This window comes from Clupea harengus, chromosome 19, assembly GCF_900700415.2.
Source record: "Clupea harengus chromosome 19, Ch_v2.0.2, whole genome shotgun sequence".
NCBI lineage: Eukaryota > Metazoa > Chordata > Actinopteri > Clupeiformes > Clupeidae > Clupea > Clupea harengus.
Genome location: NC_045170.1, coordinates 13,577,487 through 13,596,824, shown reverse-complemented (window position 1 = coordinate 13,596,824; position 19,338 = coordinate 13,577,487). Strand labels below are relative to the sequence as shown.

The window sequence follows — 19,338 nt, the reverse complement described above, 5'->3', positions numbered from 1 at the left end:
TAATGATTCTAAAATGCTGAATGTGTAATTAAGGAAAGTTTTTAATAAAGGTATTTATAAAGGATGGAGATCCACTTCGCTATTACAAATATATCACTGATTTTCATACTAATAGCCATTACAGTAGGCTACTTGCTAAACGGTAGGAGCAGAAAAATATTGCAATGCGCTCAGATATGAACTATGGTGTATGAAAACACTGGGACCCATTTAGCAATTTGTTACTCTTTAAAAATGTAACTGTAACGTACAGTTGCACCATTACTAGATAGGGGTGGGAAACTCCATCCGTAAGTGACCACCCTGCGGCTCCTAATTGGCCGGACGATTTACTCATGCAAACAATGAGGGCGTGTCTTTGGTGGAAGAGCTCCAAGCCCACAGATGCAGTCAATTCGAACTTCAGCTGCCCGCTGGTGTGTAATGTGGTGTCGGTGACTTTTGTTGACAGAAGATAAACATTTACCAGGCAAAACAACGGATTTCCCTCTTCTCACTCCTCTTCACACCAGGACTACTGGATTAACAATTCTTTAAAAAACGTTTGTCTTTAACTAAAACCAGGACACAAGGTAAGACTGGACAGCAGCATCGGTTGTCCGCTCAAAACGGCATTGTATTGCATTGTGCCGCGTATCTTCGCCCAGTTTGAAATTATTGTTGAATGCAGGTCAGCGTTACCTCTATTTTAGACGTTACTGTCGAGTAGAAGTGGAGCTCTTCTCCCGAATTGTGTTCCGTTGAAGAGCGAAGTTCTTACCGAGACTAATGTGCTCCAACAGAGTAAAAGTCGGTCCACCGTGGTTATTGCGGCGGCACTGACAGCTTTGAGGGATCAGTCAACGAGTTGTCACGTGAGAATAGGTTTGACATTTGAAAAAAACTAAACCAAAAAAAATGCAATACGGAAAGATTTAAGATTGCTAATTTGGTCCCATGTTAAATGTATATGCAGTCATTGTCTTTAGTTTACCTTTCATGGCCTGCGAGCATACATGAATATTAGGGCACTGTTTATAGAACAATTTACGGTCAGAGTGATTAGTCTTAGCACCGTGATCTCAAAACAATACGGACTGTTCACAGGGCAACTTCTGGTAACGTGAGGCTTTAATTTTTTTTTTATATTACACCGAGTTGAGTTGTAAATATAGCTCGCAAAGGCAGAGAGTCACAGATAAAGACAGTTCCAAAACATTGTGTTGGAAATTGCGCCAGGTGGTTCCGAATACGAGGTCCAATCTGTGCTTTTATCGGTTTCACAAGGCACTAATTTGCCACCTTTAAGGTGTGTGCTTCTGTGCGGGCATCAAATCAGCGCATAGCCAAATGTTCTGCTGTTATCGATAGCGTGAGGACAACAGTGTTAGATTTTTTCCTTCTTTTTGTCTTTGTAAAGTCAACATCTCATTACTTTAGCCAGTATTCCAAGTGTAAATCATATATTATAAGCCTACCTCTGATAAAACATCAGATGTCTCATTGTATCTTTCTCTTACCCTATGTCGTAGCCCGTGACAGTGACAATAAATTAGACACAATACGAAAATGGACACTTTAGGACATATTCTACGCCCAACCGACACATATCACGATTTTAACTGAAGAACCCTACAGCCTATGCCTGTTTGATTTATCTATGAAGAGTATTTTAATTACAGGGGGTTAGTTTTACGATGTCGTTCTTATTTTGCGACAAGAACAACACTGGGTCAGGGTCCCTACTAGGGCCTCTGTACTGCTTAAAGTCAGATGAGTTTGTCGTTTTCCTGAAATAAAGTTGTCGCGGGGGATTGCCCTGTCCTAAAGTCCCGGTTTGGTTGCTTGAATAGACCTAATGTTATATTAGGGAATGGCTAGAACAAAGCTAAACCACTTACACCGAAGTGACTGGGATCCCCATTATTTCCTCAAAAATCGCTATCGCGCGACTCGCCTTTTGTCTTAATCTTTTGCCTCAACGCGGAGTTTCGCAATCAAAGGGCGGATTTAGAGGCGATTTAATGTTGAACGTCTGGCCATCTGTAATAGGCTAGAGGAAACAATGGCTTCAATTACTTGCGTAGATGGCTACTGGGAGTGCGGACAGTGCATTTTAAGCCGAATACTGTGGGTTATCCTACAACGCTTCGTTTTTCAAAAACAAAAGCAAGATGCCACTATCTTCTTTGTTTCTATGCATTATATGTTGATATATTGATGTCCTGTGTAAAGCTTCAATTGTGATTAGAGAGGAGGAGTAAAAAGGTCTGTGGCATTGCCATCTCGAACCTAAGTTTCTAACCTATCATGTAGTTTCTCTGCAATCCCTATACACCCTCGGTGAAACAACAGTACATGTCTGAGCTGTGTGATTCTTTGCACTTCAGAATCTTGGTAGTGCTTGGTTATTGAAAGATGGTGGGTCACTGTTTGATTTGCTGTTTCTGCCATCTGTCAAGCCAATTCCTCATCCTCTGGGCAAAGCTTTACAAGTTGTTGAAATACCATAATAAAGAAATATACATATGTTGTGCATATGTTGTACATAATAACTTCAGTTATTTACAAGGCCACACTGGGACACTGGGACCTGCTGCAACTACAGGGCTGAATGCAGTGTACTGTTTGATATTAACACACTGTTAGCAACCAGTTTCAAATTAATATGTGGCCATATTGTTATATGAAATATGTGCAGTATGGATGATTTAGGTTGATGTATTGGAATGGAATAAAGTATTCATAATTAGGTTTTTCTCATTAGTGTATAATCACCTGTAACTACAAATCGTTGTGTTTTCCTTAGCTTAGAATGAGCCCTTCATATCTACATAGGTAGCGGGTCCTCTTCCACAGAGTCCGCCATTTTTCTACAGTAGGCCAGATTGGATACACCAAAAGACGGGCACTAGAGGGCCTTTCATGTTTTTCTGGCACCTGATGGCCACTGTAGCTTCTTTTACATGCTTAGAGAGGGAGAGGAATTCAGTTGGTTTCAATGTGCAGCCTCACCACTAGATGGCACTAAATCTTACATACTGCACCTTTAAGCCAAAACAACGAAGAATTGCCTGTCAGTTGAATATTTTTTGCTCCATATTTATTCTCCTAAGATCCGGTACTGTGGGGGCGATTTGACCGTTAGCTGAGGCTTTGTGACAAATAAGGCACAGTGTGACAGGTGTAGTGAGAAACAAGCCCATCAAATTTCTGCCTTCTGTTAATGCTGATCTCCAAATCCCAACCATTTCTGCTGTACACTGTCTGAGAGTGCAATCAATTACCTTATCAGTGTTAGACATCTAGAAAGTCCTCTGGGAATACTAGGTGTCATTGGATGGAATTCAGTCCAAATCCTCCATGGTCATGGAGGCAGCAAGAGCTGGAGTGATGATGAAACACAGAGGGTCACTCCCGATGTACAGGGTACACCATTGTGACAACTGATGAAATCTGATTAGAAATCAACATTTTTACTTCAAGCCATATGCACTAGAAATCATAGTCTAAACATAGTCAATAATCACTCATCCAAAAATTGTGGCACTGTCAGAATACTAATTGTGTTTTAAAACAGTCCAGTAATGTTTTCAGATGGATCAGTAAAATGCCATCTAACTGTTGATGCTTTGTTCTACATATTCTCAGTGTTATTAAATTAAATCCAGAGAATATGTAGGCTACAAGTAATGAATTAGCATGGTTTTATATAACCATCAGTGCCTATAACATAAATTTGACATGAATCTGTTACAATGTGACTAATATGTAGTGCAAACATTTTGGGCCAGAGATTAACATCATGCTTCAGGCTACTGAATGTTCTCCATATCCGCTTTTTTCCCCCTTGGGCCAAACTGACACACCAGTCCTGCCAAACACCACAAGGGCAATACTGGCTTTCATGAACTTCAGATTTCCTGCCAAAATACTCTCTCATTCACTTAATGATAGTGTGTCTCTTCCTGCTCTATTGATTTGCTGTTGGCAAATAAAGAGTTTAGAGGATGGCAAGGGCGGGCTGTTTGGGAAAGAAGAGGGGAAGAGAAAATTAAGTTAAAAAATGATTGTGTTTGTGTGTACTTTGGAGCCTGATTAACCTCTTTCTTTGGTTGAAAAATGCCATATATAGTCACTGAAAAGTAGACCAGTGTAATTGTTGGTTTGGAGTCCATACACGCTACCACCTTGTCACTTGTGGCTGACTGATCAGTGTGTCTTAGTGAAGTTGACAGACGTAATGCAAAGAGGAAGTTGTACCAAACAATCAATGTCAAAAACGTGGACCACATACCACAGAAGAAAGGCAGCATTTCCTCGAGCAGTGTTTAAATAATCCTATCTGCGGTTGTAATTACCCCAGTTTACATTGCTGCCAACTGTTAGCAAAACAGAGGCACTGTTCTCAGCTTTGTATTAGCATGGGCATTCTGGTCTGCTTTGTCTGTTGTGTGACTTACTGGCTCATTTCCACACATGTTTTCTTTCTCTACTTATTTGCTCATTTTCTTGCCGAGGACTTTGCCTTTGCAGGGCAACTGCGTCGGAACGAAGTGTTCCAAGTGTGTGAGGAATGTTTGAGTAGGAGCGGTGAGAGATGGTGGGGGTCAGCTCTTTGGCCGAGAGATCCCACAGAATTCCAGAGAGTCCTGAACTTACTAACTGAGCGTGCTCCGCACAGAGCAAGGGTGGGAACAACTATAGGGGAGGAAGAAGAGGAGGAAAGACGAATGAGACACGGAATGAAAAAGAGCGTTCTGTGAAAGAACACTGGTAATTGTGGCAAAAAATGTACAGAGGAATCTGTCTATGTAATAAACATAGATTTAACTGACAGTATGTTCCACCACATACAGTACATTCACTGCCTGTTTTGTACTACCATATGCAAACACTTTTAGGCTCTTGTCTGGTAGAAATTGTATTTCCTATATTTCACTGCTAGTGTTGAAGAAAAATTTGTTTTGGAAAATGTAATTCTTGTATCAAGGATCACTATGTCAGGAATTGGAACAGGATAAAGAGGGATCATATGTCTGCTGAGGAAACAAATTCTACCCAGTGTTCAAAGCAGAATTACTGAACTGTATTGTCATGCCCAAAATGTACCACATGCTGGCTAAACCAGTGTGGATGCTAGCACAGGTATGACAAAAGGCAAGGAAATGCCTGATGAGGAGAAAGCGAGTGTGGGTCTTTGTTAGAGACTCGACCCAAACATCTGTTTTTTGTCTGAATGTGAGGGGGGAGGGGAATAAGTCACATTCATGTTCTTGATAGGTCTGTGGGGCTATTTATAACCCCGTTGGCGTGCGGGGTTGACGATGGTCAGAGGATCTATGAGAGCCTCCATAGAAGCTTGCCCCAGCTTCCAAAAAACACACTTTTGTGGGTAGTTGCCATTCATTCAAAACCACAGCCTGCCCTGGAAGTCAAGCATGCATAAAAAGAAGGGAAGGAAGAAAGAGACATGTTAAACAACTTGTGGGAAATGAATGTGAATGTATGCAAGGATATTTCACATAAAAAGAGGGAAGGCGGCCTGGCTCAACTTCTGCAGTAAGAGAATGACCAGAAAAATTGCAAGTCACTGCAATGTGTGTGCATGCCCCTCATCCGCAGCCACACACTGTGCCTTTCGATTGATTCATAATGTATGATCTAGATTAACCATCACATCACACTCTGTAGATTCTTTCAGAAAGCCGCATAAAATACACCCTCTTTCTCAAGCTTTCTGAAGATATATATCATAGCATAGCCTTTTGTGTAATTTTTTTATTCTCTCCCTTGGTGTTGTTGGTTTTTGAACTAATCTTCATAAACGTTTATGTTTGAGCACTGAATGAGCAGAGCTGTGAATAAAGATGATGAGACTCATGAATGATGGCGACGATGACGATTGTTAACAATGATTAGAGTATTGGTTGAAAGTAGAGGGAGTATCAGGGCAGCCATTGTCTGTGGTGGAAGGTACGACTTCAATCTCAGCTCTCCCGCCTCTGGGTCTGTCGGAGGTCATTCATTGCGGAGCCCGCTGATGGCGAGCATCAGTCATTCCAGCGCTGTGCTGGTGTGGAGTTGTAATGGCCCCTATCTGTGTGATCATCTGCCTGCAAGATTGCTCCCCGAAGGCCCAACTATTACCGATCACATCTGATGTATGCACACAGTCCCCGAGAGATGGGATGAGATATGAGGGAGGAATAGTGCGAGAGACAGAGGGAGGGAGAGAAAGAGGGAGAGGGAGAAAGAGAGAGCCCGGGGAGTGAGACAAAATGCCTCTTGAGAACACCTCACTTTACAGACATCTCATTTATTTTCGTACTGCATCTATGCGCCTGTGCTTTGTATGCATATGATGGTTTTGACAATTCATGGAATCTAGTTGTCTTTTCGTTTCGGCAGTGCACAGAAAACCAGGACACAGAAGTCCTACAGCTTTCTACATTTTGTTGAGAGCCTTCTACACATTTCTGTGTCTGTTTTTTCAGTTTTTTTTCTCTCTTGATGACACCTGTTCTTTCACAATGAAAGCCCAACACAGATTGACATGTACCTTGTCTGCTGGCCATTGCATTTCAGCACCTGTCTCCCACCTCCAGATTGTAAAACTAGTCTATATTAAATGTCGCCACCATATGAGATATTTCCACTGGGGCTCCTGCCTTGTCAGAGGGGTTTGATTGAGCTGTCTCTCTTCCACTGAGATAAAATGAACGACTGTCACTTTCCTTTGACCCCGACCATCTTATGAGGTCACAGAGGTGGCACTAAAATAAGAATTGGGAGGATTATATATCTGGATGGAATGTCCAAAACAAGTCTTGCCCCCCTTTTTCATAGAAGTGGGGTGGCAGTTTCAAGGTATTCAATTGTATTCCTTTTGATAACCTCTCACTCACATTTATAATACGGAAGTTTCATAATTGAGTCTTGTCGTTCCATTTAGGTGCCATAAAAGTTAATGCATGGCATACCATAAATAAAATGACAATGAAATGACATTTAGCCATGTTACTAAATTATTGTAATAAACTAAAGTTTTATAAAACTATATACACACACACATATAAATAAATAAATACAGTGGCTTAGGAAGTACTGAGAATTAGCCACTGTTCTGTGTTTTTCCCCATTTAGGCCCACAACAGTGTTTTTTTTTCAAGAAAACATTGCTTTGCTGTTGCTCTGATGACCTTTACCAATCCTCATAGCATAAGTCTGATGTTTTGAGCTGTACACTCAACACTTTTCTTTCTATGAGGCTCCTGCACCTTGCCCTCCCCTCCATCTGGCTTTGAAGCTAGTGCTGATGAATTGATGCCCGTAGTTAGAGCAGGCAAATAAACCAGGCACTTGGGCTTTCCCTGGCTGTGGTAAGGTCACTGGGTGGTAAGGTGAAGCAAGGTGAGTTAAGCAGCAGACTGCCTTAATCTCAGGCCTGGGCTCCAGCTTGTGTTAGATGGTGTGTTCACAGAGCTGGGACAAGATCAGAAAAGTGGGGGATATATAGTTCATTATCTCATGCTGGATAAGGGCAGAAGGTATGGTGCCAAAAAAAAGCACAGTAGTCTGAGACAGACTACGGTTACTTGATCAAGCGTGGTGAAATCGATTCTGTCTTGCTCTTTCAGTGGCTCTCATTCTCTTTCTGTCCCTCACTCTCAGTCATTCTCTATCACATTCCTTTTCTCTCGCTCTCTCTCTCTCTCCTTCTCTGTTCAGGTCCCCTGAAGGGACTTTGTAGCCCTGCAAATGGTATTATACAGATAATCATGAAATCCCCAGGATAGGCCTATAGGGACCTGGACCAAGGATCTTGAATGTGTTTTTGGCAACACGTGATCCCGGGAAAGATTACATTTGTGCTGAGCTTCTTACAAGAAAAAAAAAAGAACATCTGTCGGAGACATAAAAGTAAACTGGGCCGCTTTCATGCGCGGAAGTGTAGATAAACAACAAAAAAGATCACCCTGTCAAATGTTGAATGTTTTCACTTTCAACTGGACCTGAGACGACACAGAGCCTTTGTGTTTTCCAGACAGCCTGAAGGGTAAGTGGAACACCTGCAGATCTCTGTGGTTATCTGAGGACAAGATGGCCTCTTTGGCTTTTACCACGGGTGAATCAGGGCGCCATCCACAGATACCCTCTCTCTCTCTGTCCTCAGGTCATTTGGTATGTGTAGTTGATTAATCGCCCGGGTCCGTAGTAGGTAGACTTAGCCGGTCATCATCCAGGATCTAGCAACAGGAGACTGGATCAGAGCTGGGAATTAGACTTAAAGACTACTATGAAATTAGTGCAATTAGGCACCAGTTTCAGTATCAAATTGTAATTGAAGAGAAGCATCTATTATTTTTTGCAGTGCATTCTTGCAGTTGGAATGCCTTTTCTCTTTAATTGGGATGAGATGCAGTCCAGGTTAGAATAGCATTTTTATAAAGAATTTCCATATGAAGTTAAATCCAAACTCCTCCGAACAGCTCATGATACTTCTTCATATGTATTTATCTTCATTTAAAAATAAAGCAGACATTTCTCAGTTGCTTGAAAGGTATACATCTTTCATTGCCACAATTCTTTTGTGGCAAAGACTAATTTTGGTGGCTTTTGTCAGGAAGGGTGCTCAACACTATGTTTGCACGCACGCTTAGGAGTGTGCACACGCTCGCACGTGTGTTGGTGTGTGTGTGTGTGAATAATGGAGGGCATGTTGGAGATTAGTCGCATATTTGGTTTTGTTCAGATCGGACCCCAAATGAGCACACCTACAAGCCAGAAGCAAGCTTAATGTGAACATTCCACAAGCTTGGCTAATTGTGAATTACGAGGCCCCTCACTGTTCGCCGATGCACAGATACAGGCTTTCACTGGGGGAAAACAGGAAAATACTCTGTCGTGGAAACAGAGCCACAATCCTGTAGTCTTTTACAACCCATCAGACCAGATCCCAAAAGAAAGGGTAGGATGGTTCCATTGCGATGACTGTTAACCTGCTCACCTTAGGATGTACTTTTGGAGAAATTCTAAATCTTGAAAGCAGGAGAGACCAAAATTACAAAGGTTACCTCCCTTTGGACACAAGGTTTTATATTATTGTATACATATAAAGAAATATTTTGTGGTTTGCAGAAAATGCTGAATAATTTTAAATAATCTTCTCTTTGGACATGCAAGACTGCACCTAGGCAGCAGGGTGCTTCCTGCTTCGTCTTCTAAATCCTGTGAGGCAAAAAATGAAGAAGCTTTTGAAAATGAGAATGTTTCTTGGTTCGAGGAACTTCTGAAGACTGATTCAAAGGCAAATGATAGCCAGGACGCTAAAATTCAAAGCACTTAATTAAGACATGGATGGAATTGACCAGTGAGTCAAGCAGTGCACAGTTGAAATTGGAAGCATGAAATATGTGTACCCCCACACAAAAATATGTTCTTTTAACCACAGAAAAGAGCAGAAAAAATAGATGTGAAAAAAAGATTAAGCGGCACACACCAATTAATCTCACGTAACCTTTAAGTTGCTGAAAGCAATGGGTTTTCTCCTTCTCCTTTTAGTGAGATTGCTCAGTGTCACCCAAAACCTTTGAATAAGTATGAAATTCATACATAAAAGACACAATATTCCTGGGAATGTTTGTTGGTGTTTTACACTTTTTCTAAAACTAAGAGGATTGATGGTCTAGGATTTATATTCCATCTTTTATAATCCCTGTCCTGATGAAGGGAACCAACAAAATTGATCTAATTCTGTCACAGGCTATATATTCCAGTGCATTTGACCTTATTTAACCTGTAATTGCCTTTTATGATGAAGTCAATGGTGGAAGGGTTCAGCTAAAATGGCTGCCTATTAAGAGGAAGATTTAATGGCTCTAATGCCTTTTAAACCTATTGAGCTATATGCATTGAGTTTCTGTTTGATTTCCAGCTCCCTATTGAGCCAGTATAGCATAGTAAAGGTGAACACAGACACAGCTGTGCCTCAGAAAAATCATTGAATGACGTTGTGTTCCCCATATATGCCGAGACATTATTAGTATTGTCACAGAATTCTCAGAGCATGCTTTAACAATGATAATAGGAGACAGAAAAGCTCAACATCAACTCCCTGTAAAAGTAGGCGACACAATGAGAACAGCCATGTAAATATCCCCACAGGCAGGTTCTGAGAAAGCAGCGTCTAACAGAATAAACACAATGATTGATTAGGCTATTTGGCTTTTTCTGTTTACACGTGCTGATAGTGTCTCTACTAAACTTGAGAACCATGATTTATTTTCTGCAAGGCAGAGTGTAATGGAGACTGATGTAGAAGGACTACCTTTCATCCTTCATGACCCAGAGTTGCTCACAGCCCCTGTTGCCTTGCTTTTTTGGTGATCTTCATTTTGCAAGAACTCATTCCCCAAAACCCTCACATTCTGGATTTTAGATCTACTGAGTGGTTTCAATCATGTGTTTTTTTTTCTAACATTTGCTTTTCTCTGCCGTTCACACGGCCCAAGCTGCTTCCCTGCCTCAGCACAGAGGATGATCCCTCACTGTGCTGATCCAGGGCCAGCTGTCTGAAGACAGAGGCAGGCTGAAGGAGTCATTTCCTCTGGCACTCAGATGCTGAGTTTGTCCAGCAGTGTGTGTGTGTGTGTGTGTGTGAACTAACCTCCCCTCCCCCACCCACCGCCCACACCTCTCCCCAGAACAGCTGCATCAAAGTCTCCCTAGAAACGTAATCAGGAAGTAGGGAACGTGGGAAGGTAGCCTTGCTCCCCTGCAACGTGAGGGGCTAACTGCTCTGCCCACGAAACACCTTCTGGAAACTTCAAACAACCTCTGCCCACTTTAAACACCATATGGTGTGAGCTGCATTTAGTTGGGTCCTCATTGCTATCCTTCTTTAGTTCTTAAACCTGAACAAAGGCCTTCCAATTATGAAGAGGTTTGGCTGTTAAAAGGGGTCAGTGAAATGACCCACTGACCTGCTTACTGAAGGGCTATTGAGTGGAGAAGTGAGTTGGATTTACGCTAATAGTGAACATTTGACCTCAATTGAATGAATAACCCACAACTGTTGGGCATAGGGAAACAAGCAAGCAAATACCTCATTAGCTAAAGCTGTTCTTGATTTTTTTTTCTGACAAGCTACCAGCATCTTAGCTCTCATCTTGTCCACATCAATATTCAGATACATTTTGCCTCACTGTAGTGTCAACAAATTGTAATTATCTCCCTTTCTATGCCACTTTTTTTTCACAGACACTGAAGAAGCTCACAAGGGCCACAAGGTTTTAATGCCCGTGGGTCTGCATTTCGGCAAGGATAAAGAACTGAAGATCATCTCTGCTTGTGGCTTTTGCAGCATTGACAGACTAAGGTAAGGACGTCCAGATCCAACACATACAAATAAGCATCTGAACCACAGATGTTCAAAGCAGAAAGGGGCTTTTTTGAGAGAGCAGACGGTACATACAGCACAACCAGGGATTGCCAAGGAGTCAGCGGGGTGTCATATAAGGTTAGAGATTAGGTTGAGAGCTCTTTAAGTTAGACGGCAGAAAATAAACATGATTACATGACAGCTTGTTTCATACACACCCACATGATCCCCATTTCTGTAATCCGGGACACCTGAAGAAGAATACGCCATTGTGGTCCACACACTGCATGAACCTTTTTTGTTTGTATTGTGGCCTCGCCTCCCTTTATCACAGACGCCTGAGGGCTGAAACGGAGAACCCACTGGAGAACCTCTAACCTGTTTTTGGGGGCGGAAAGTTTCTAATCGTTTCTTTTGTTTGTGTGTGTGTGTGTATGCGCAGGCTCTTGTTCTTATCTAGGGCGATTGTTATTTCAGGGCAGTCAAATACTTCTCTCAGGAGAACTATATGGTCACCTCTACAAACACACACACAGACACACACACACAGACACACACACACAAACACACACACACACACACACACACACACACACACACACACACACACACACACACACACACACATAGACACGCACACTCCAGTAACACAACCTCCTACACAGGTGATCCCAGCTTTGAAACAGGAAGAAAATGGTGAAAAGTGTTGAAGAAGTGAAAAAAGTGGGTTGATGTTTAGCTAAGAGTAAAGCAACAACTTGTTACACCATGCAAAACAGTTAATTATTCAAGGCTCATGTTTATTTTAAAACATTTGTGCTGCCCACATGTAGGGGTCAGCTTTTATCGTACCGTCTCTCATGCCAACTCAGCTGACAGCTTGTATTAGAAGAAACCTGTATCAACCTTTGCAGTGTTTAATCATTTAAAATGGGCTCCCTGTATGCGCGGCGTTGAGGTTGGGTGCGAGATGCCACCAGGTCTGTTCACAGAAATCGAGTTTAAGTTACCGAGCACTGCTGCTCCGTTGGCATTGCTTACCTGAGAGATATGAATCTATCTCGGCGACAGGTTTGATTTATATCTTCAATCACAGTTTGCGGGGTCGCGGTGTAGGCACAGTACCTCTCCTTAGTGATCTCTGCTGTGTTTTTGGAGCTCTGGAGAGAGAGAGAGAGATAGAGATAGAGAGAGAGAGAGAGAGAGAGAGAGAGAGAGAGAAAGAGAGAGAGAGAGAGGTGCTTTCAAAAGGCAAAAAAAAATCTATGCACAGCCTCCAATTTACCTTATTGTTGCAGCTCTTCCACTCCATTGCCACCCGAAAGCCCCAGTATTTATTTAATTGCTCCATTGCGCACAGAGATTAACTACAGAACGTCTGGCTACACTGGGGTCACCAACCTTTAAAAAATATCAAATTAAACATCCCTTGAAAATGAAAATCTCTGAAATGTTTGAAAGATGTGGCTGCTCTGTGACTGTGTTCCTTTATTTAAACGCTTCCTGAAATGTGTTCCAGGCTTAATCTCCTTTTTGAAGAATCTGAGGTAGCCTGCCTGTGTGTTGAGTAGTGTCTACAATGGCTTGGAGACTAAAGGACAGATTTTTCATATAGTTCCTGAAGCAGATTGTAGCTCATAGACAGACGCAACTCAGAGGACCAAGGAATTGTTTTGGCTTGTGCCTCATTCTTAATACTCATCAGCTTGACTAAAATGAGATTGCTGCTGGTTATCAATTTCCTTTACTATGATGAGAATACTATAGTATACACTCATCTGCTCTCTCCACTGTTTGGGTTTATAAAAGGTGTGTTGGGGGTATATTTTTAGTTCTGGTAAATCTGGTTAGCGTGTTGTATTGCCATGCCTTGTAGTCCGATATAGGGGCGTAAATGGGGACATAGCAGGATTGTTGTTTGGGCCTCACATGACCCCAAAGATCTTTTTAACGGAAAAGAGATTTGCCCCTTTGCTTTGCCAACTGAACCAATCAGCTTCTGAGTCACACATAGGGGTTACGGGGTGCATCGGTTAGCCCCTGTTGCTCTGTTAGTTTATAATTGGCACAGACTCATCTCCTGAATTTAGAGGTTAAAGGTGAACAGAAAATGCAGGGGCTCAGTGGAAGGTCCCTGTTGCTATTGCGAGGAAGTTCAGTTCTGTCAACTGACTCTTGCAAGCCTATTTCTCCTTTAGATAGCATTTGCTGATTTCAAAGTACCTGCTCTGTTAGTTAAACATACTAATGTATTATTCATATGTGATCCAAAAGCCCTTTTTTATTTGACTTTATGAAACCTTACTGCAGTCGATGCATGCCCCCAGTGTACATGCCATGTAAACGGTGGAGATTCGTTTGTTTGAGGTGCATCAATGTCATTTCAGTAGCCTGGGCATGTCCCTGGAAACCATATGCTCAATTTGATCCCGGACTCAAATCTGGGCAGGGAGGGTAATGGGATGTATTCGCTGGCGTCCACGTTGCTCTTAAGCCCATGTGGTTAAAATGCAGGGAGGACTTAATCCGACAGGTCTGGATGGGTTTGGGGAAGGAGCCCTCAGTGCGTGCTGGGTGAGTGGGGATTGGGAGGGGAGGGGAGGGCGAGGAAGGGAGGAGGGGTATCTTTCAACTGTCTGTGGATTAGACAGGATCGGATCAACCCCCCATTCAGTGTGGTAAACCTCCCTCCTTTAGCCAGATGGAGAACATCCATGTGAAGGTATTTCCTTTAATTTAAAAGGTCATGAGCAACCTTAAGGGGAGATGGCTAGATAAAGAGCAGAGCTCTTCAAGCTGCATATTTGATGTCTATTTGTATTCCAGGACTGTAGATGAGCATTCTGAAGTGTTGGGGCGAGTGTCAGGTGCTATGTATTTTTTCAGACATGAAGTAAATAAGGACTACAATGTTATTCTAGGTGATTAGTACACTGGTTGAATAAATAGCTGACTAGTGGAGTAAATATAGTTTTGAGACCCATAACCATGTCAATATAAAGATGAAGGTGGTGATTTGCTGTGAATATAAAAGTTAAGTCTTAGTAAGGAGTCCATAGAAAGTCAATTTAAAGATAGCAGTAGACAGTGTTTGGGAGTCCCTAATTATATATAAAAGAGAGGGCATTAGAAAAAGTTTAATACAATCAAGGGTTATTTTAAAGATAATTTTCCACCGTATGGATTTTTTAGGCAGGTGTTTAAAAGCTTGTGCATTCTCAACCCCTTTCAAGTCTACTTCAGAAAACTCACAACTCCCCCTCTGCAAAGTGTTGGCATGAATGGATCATAATGATTCAAATGACAAGATAATACCTGCTCACTTCAGCCTCCGTCTGCAAGACAACGAAGAATGCCATGAGAATAACCCGCCGTCCTTAAAGGGTTTTTACCTCCTCACATTAGCTTCACCATTAATCCTATTTCCCGTGCTTATGCATCCTTAGGCACTCAATAGTGATTTAGGGCCTGTAATTCCTATGGCCTGTGCTCTCCTGCAAGAGATTCTGCACCATTTCTCTTCTCTCTTACTGTGTCATGCAGGGCCTTTCAGTCATGTGCTTTGTAGTTGGGCTGTGCTAAAAGAATCCAGAGAGCAGTCTTTCACTGGGTTACCTGCTTTGATGGAAAAGCAAGGTACTTTTGCTTCTTGAAGTTATTGGTTTTTGAGATTCTTTCTTCTACGATATATAGACTAGAGATAAAAAAAAACTTTCTTTTTTAAATTTTAGCATTTATGTTTTGCCATTTTAAAATGCAATTCTCACATTTTACATGTGAGCATTGTTGCTATTTGATTATAAGTGTTCATTCAAATAATTTCTGACAAAAGTAAGCTTTTAGATTGTTTATGTAGTAATTGATTGGTGATGTTTAACTAGATGGACCTATCATGCTCTCAGCAACCACCACTAGCTCATCACATGCATGAGAATGACTTTGGCTGCGGTCAGTCATATGGAACTGTTTCCATAATAAGTTAAGTACTGAATGGAACCTTGGCATTAAATAAGTTCCAGTTCCACATATTGGCGACTGCTGTCACCACTATCATCCGTTGCCAGGTGCACGTCCACTGCCAATAATCATTCTGATAATTAAAATCAGCAGAACCAGGTGATGCGGATTCACACAAAGCTGTTAGTGAGATTGGATGACAGACACTGACTCAGTGCCAAAATTGATGTTCTGAATGCTGTGTTTGTGGGTGACAGGCTTTCTGTATTGCGTCATTTTTGTTTTCTATTGCTGAGCTGTGTGTGTGTGTGTGTGTGTGTGTGATGACTTGTATATGATTTTCTAATAGTAGTGGTAGTTCAAAGCAAGTCAGTGTCATAGGGACAAGCTGAAAGCATTACTTTAAATTATTTTTGTTATTCCTCTAAGATCACAGTTCTCGCTGAGTTTGGCAAGACAAGTAAAATATCTGATCTTTTATTTATTGTCTCTGGCTAGGTTCACACTGTCAGTCCAAATCCGTTTTTCTTTTTTTTTTTGCATATCCGATCAGAATCTGATCTGATTGACTGTCCACATTATGTATTGCAAGTGATCAGATCTGGTCTGTGTGTCCAGGTGGCAATTTTCAGTCTTATCTACATCGATTGCTATAGTACTGACATTGCATCCGGAAGTAATGTTCAAACAAACCAAAATGGAGGGAAATGAAATTAGCTTACTAATTTGCCACGTAGCAATGTGTAGCTGTGGCACAGGATTTATCACAGTGAGAGTGAGAGCGTTAGAGGTGGAGGAGGTTTGCCTGCACTACTCATCAACGGGTCCCTCCGCCACCAAACTAGCATGTTTCCTGTATGCATGATGAATACATGAACTTTACTTCAGACAGAGACGGAAGAAAAAATACTTGGAATCCTGAGTAGTCAGACCTAAATGTATTTGCGAATACGAATGTGGTTTGAAATGGTATTTGTGTGATTTTTGGCTGTTCAGACTTGCTACATATGATCAGATTCCAATCGGATATGCTCATGAATCAGATTTTGCCTGGCAGTTTGAACATGACCCCTGAATATGAGATCAATTTCTTCCCTTTTAAATATAATTACAGAATATTTTTTCTAAAGAGGTTTTCTGAGAACTTACACAAAAGCTTCCCATCACATCCACCATGTGAAACTCTCGCCTCTCATCACTGAAAGGGCTTTTAGATAATTAAGTAAAATGTGATGCTCACATGGATTAAAATGGCCTTTACTAATGAAATCTGTCAGTGGAAGCATTATGATGTTTTTTTTGGGTTTCCGGTTAAATAGTCTCTCTAAAGGAGTGGAGAATGAAGCCTCTCCCTTTTACATAGGTCACCTCCCTCCAAATGTGGGATAAGGGGGTAGGGAGTGTTTGGGGGAGGGGAAGTGTGTGTGTATGAGGGGTGTCCTTAAATGACTGCCGCCATTGGTGAATTACTGCTGGCCCTCCGTCACTTGACAGCCTCAGCCCAACTCCGAGTCCTCTTGCCAGACCAGTTCCTTCGTCTCCACTTGTGCCGCCCCCCGCACTCTCATCTGAGTTAGTTTAATGGAGCAGACCTATTTGTGTCTAGCATGCAGACGATGGCTGTTCGTTTCAAAGAAAAAAACAGGAGAACATATTAAAACAATAGAGCAATTACACGTTGAGAGGCCATTACTCCCCCCCCTGACCCCCACCCCACACCATGTGAAAGCTCAGGCCAGCTCATTTGTCTAATGGAAGGAAGCTTAACGCACCCCCTCACCTCCTCGCAAAATGCCATTAATTACCCAAAGTGGACCCCCAGGGCTACGTGGAGTATTTTCTGTCTTCTTCCTCCATGTTTTTTCAGGGACCTGAGCACGGACGCTTATAAAATGACTGCTCTCAATGCTTAAGCTGTATATCACTGATAGTGCTCCGTGCACTGGGTAGGTAGAGAACAAGATGAACCAACTGAAACACACTCATTGGTTTTCTCGTTAAATAAAAAGTTTGATGAAGTCACCCATCCACTGTTAGAATACTGTATTTAATGTGTGTGGCAGTTAAGAGTTGTGTGCTGGGGTTTATGCTGTACATTCCTGAACTGTCATACCACACCATTTCATTTTTCCATGTTGAAAACAAGCCACCCCTTAGGAGACCAACAAAACACAAAATAGGTATAACCTCCTATTCAATTTTTTGTTGCTCTAATGTATAGCGCAACTGTGAACCAAACCGCCTCCTCCATTTTTCATGTCTTCCGAGAGAGCACACTCTGTACCTGCTCATTTTTCAGGGGGAGCCTTTGTTTTGTTTTGTTTTGCTTTCTTCCTCGTTGCCTCCATCTCTCCTGTTCAGTGTCTTCCCCATCTATTGTCGTCTCTTCTGAGTGGCCCTTCCTGTCACTAAGCCTCACCTCGGTTGACAGGTGACAACTAGGTTTTCCATCTGTTATCACTCCGCCGTTCTTGGAACACACCTGCTATTGTTATGCCGTTGTTCTTCTCTGCGTCGCCTCTCTTGTTTGTTGACGGAGTTGCGTCACCTCCTGCAGAGAAGGAGTCGCTCTCTTGTCTTTCTTTCTGCCAAACACGCAAAGCAGGTATTAATTACTGAGTGAAACGGATACCTGACAGGACTGTAGTTGAAAGGGTCACCCAAGAAAGATGGGTGGCTTTTCTGTAAACATATTCTTATGTGACGGAACGCATACTTAAAGCACAAGACAGGGAGGACTGCATGCTGCATCCATATAATCATGCAACCATTAACAAACACACACACACAGAGGCAGACAAACACACACACACACACGCACAAATTACACAAGGCCATAGTTCCCCTCTCGCTCACACACAATATACCTGTTTTTCCTTTTATTTTAATTACATTATAGCTCTCATGTCAGAAAGCCACAAGCAGGCCTTTTTACAGCTACTTCCCCAGGAGGACAACAGGGTTGTCTGTTTCCATTGTAGTTTTTTTTTACATTTCCTCTTGCAAAGCAATTTCACAAAGCTGCCTGACCGAGTCGTGTTCGCCAGCTAACCGCTGTGTACGTGCTGTTCTCTGTCATGTAGAACAAGAACTCAGCTGTTGTTAGCCAACCGACTCAGCCCAAATGATTATGTGGGTTATTTTGATCCTTGTTCATTAACTGAAAAAGGCCTAATTTTCTATTTGGATTGTTTCTTAACCTGTTTTTGTGAAGCAACCCCCAGGGAAACATAGTGCTATGATATGTGCTGCCAAAAGTACCTCAGGACATTACCATGCTGAACCAGGTCAGGAGCACAAGGTTTTAATGGCACATTTGAATTGATGAGTCAAAATTATTCATGCTGATTTCACAGTGGAAATAGCAAACCATGATGATGGCTATTGTCAGGCGTAGCTCATTGATATGAAAAGAAGTGAATATCAAATCTGACTGGCTCTATATGTCTAATTTGCCTAGCAATCTTCTGTGAAGGTCCAGCTATTGCCAACACCCTGTCTATTTAAAGTCCATCTGTTTTGACTGTCTTCCAGCAATGCTTTGTACATCTCCACACATAGCTGTTTTTTGTTGTTGTCGCTATGTCTGCTTTCCTTTGACACAAATGAAGACTGATAAATGCAACATCTGCAGTGTGTATGTCAACAGAGACAGTCATACAGACATGCACCCAAACAAGTACACCCCCACCCCAAACAACCACCACCCAATATATTCTTCACCAGTTCAGCCAATGGTCTATGTCTAAATATGGACAAGTTTTCACTTCTCAGAGCGGAACTGCAGCTGGGGCTGCAGCCGAGCAGCACAGAATACCACCCCCCAACCCCCCCCCCACCCCCACACTCACACAAAAAATCCCAACAGTCTCCCAACACTCCACTGGGTGCCAAAGCCTGAGAGAGCCACTGAAATGCCTGCCTCGAGCCTGCCTCAAGCCTGCACGAAAACCAGCTGAGGTCAGACGCCAGACAGCACACCATTTAGGAAAAGAAATAAATAAATAATCAGGATTTTG

The 19,338-nt window shown here is 42.1% G+C and overlaps 1 protein-coding gene across 1 annotated transcript in view; it reads left to right on the top strand.

Moving 5' to 3' along the window:
• The first annotated feature begins 334 nt into the window (after positions 1-334).
• LOC105891990 (semaphorin-6D-like) overlaps positions 335-19,338 on the top strand; it is an 83,745-nt gene continuing 64,741 nt past the window's right edge. The window contains exons 1-2 of the mRNA XM_012818202.3: positions 335-572; positions 11,242-11,359. The gene's annotated coding sequence lies outside the window, so the exon portion shown is untranslated. The remainder of the gene's footprint in view (positions 573-11,241; positions 11,360-19,338) is intronic.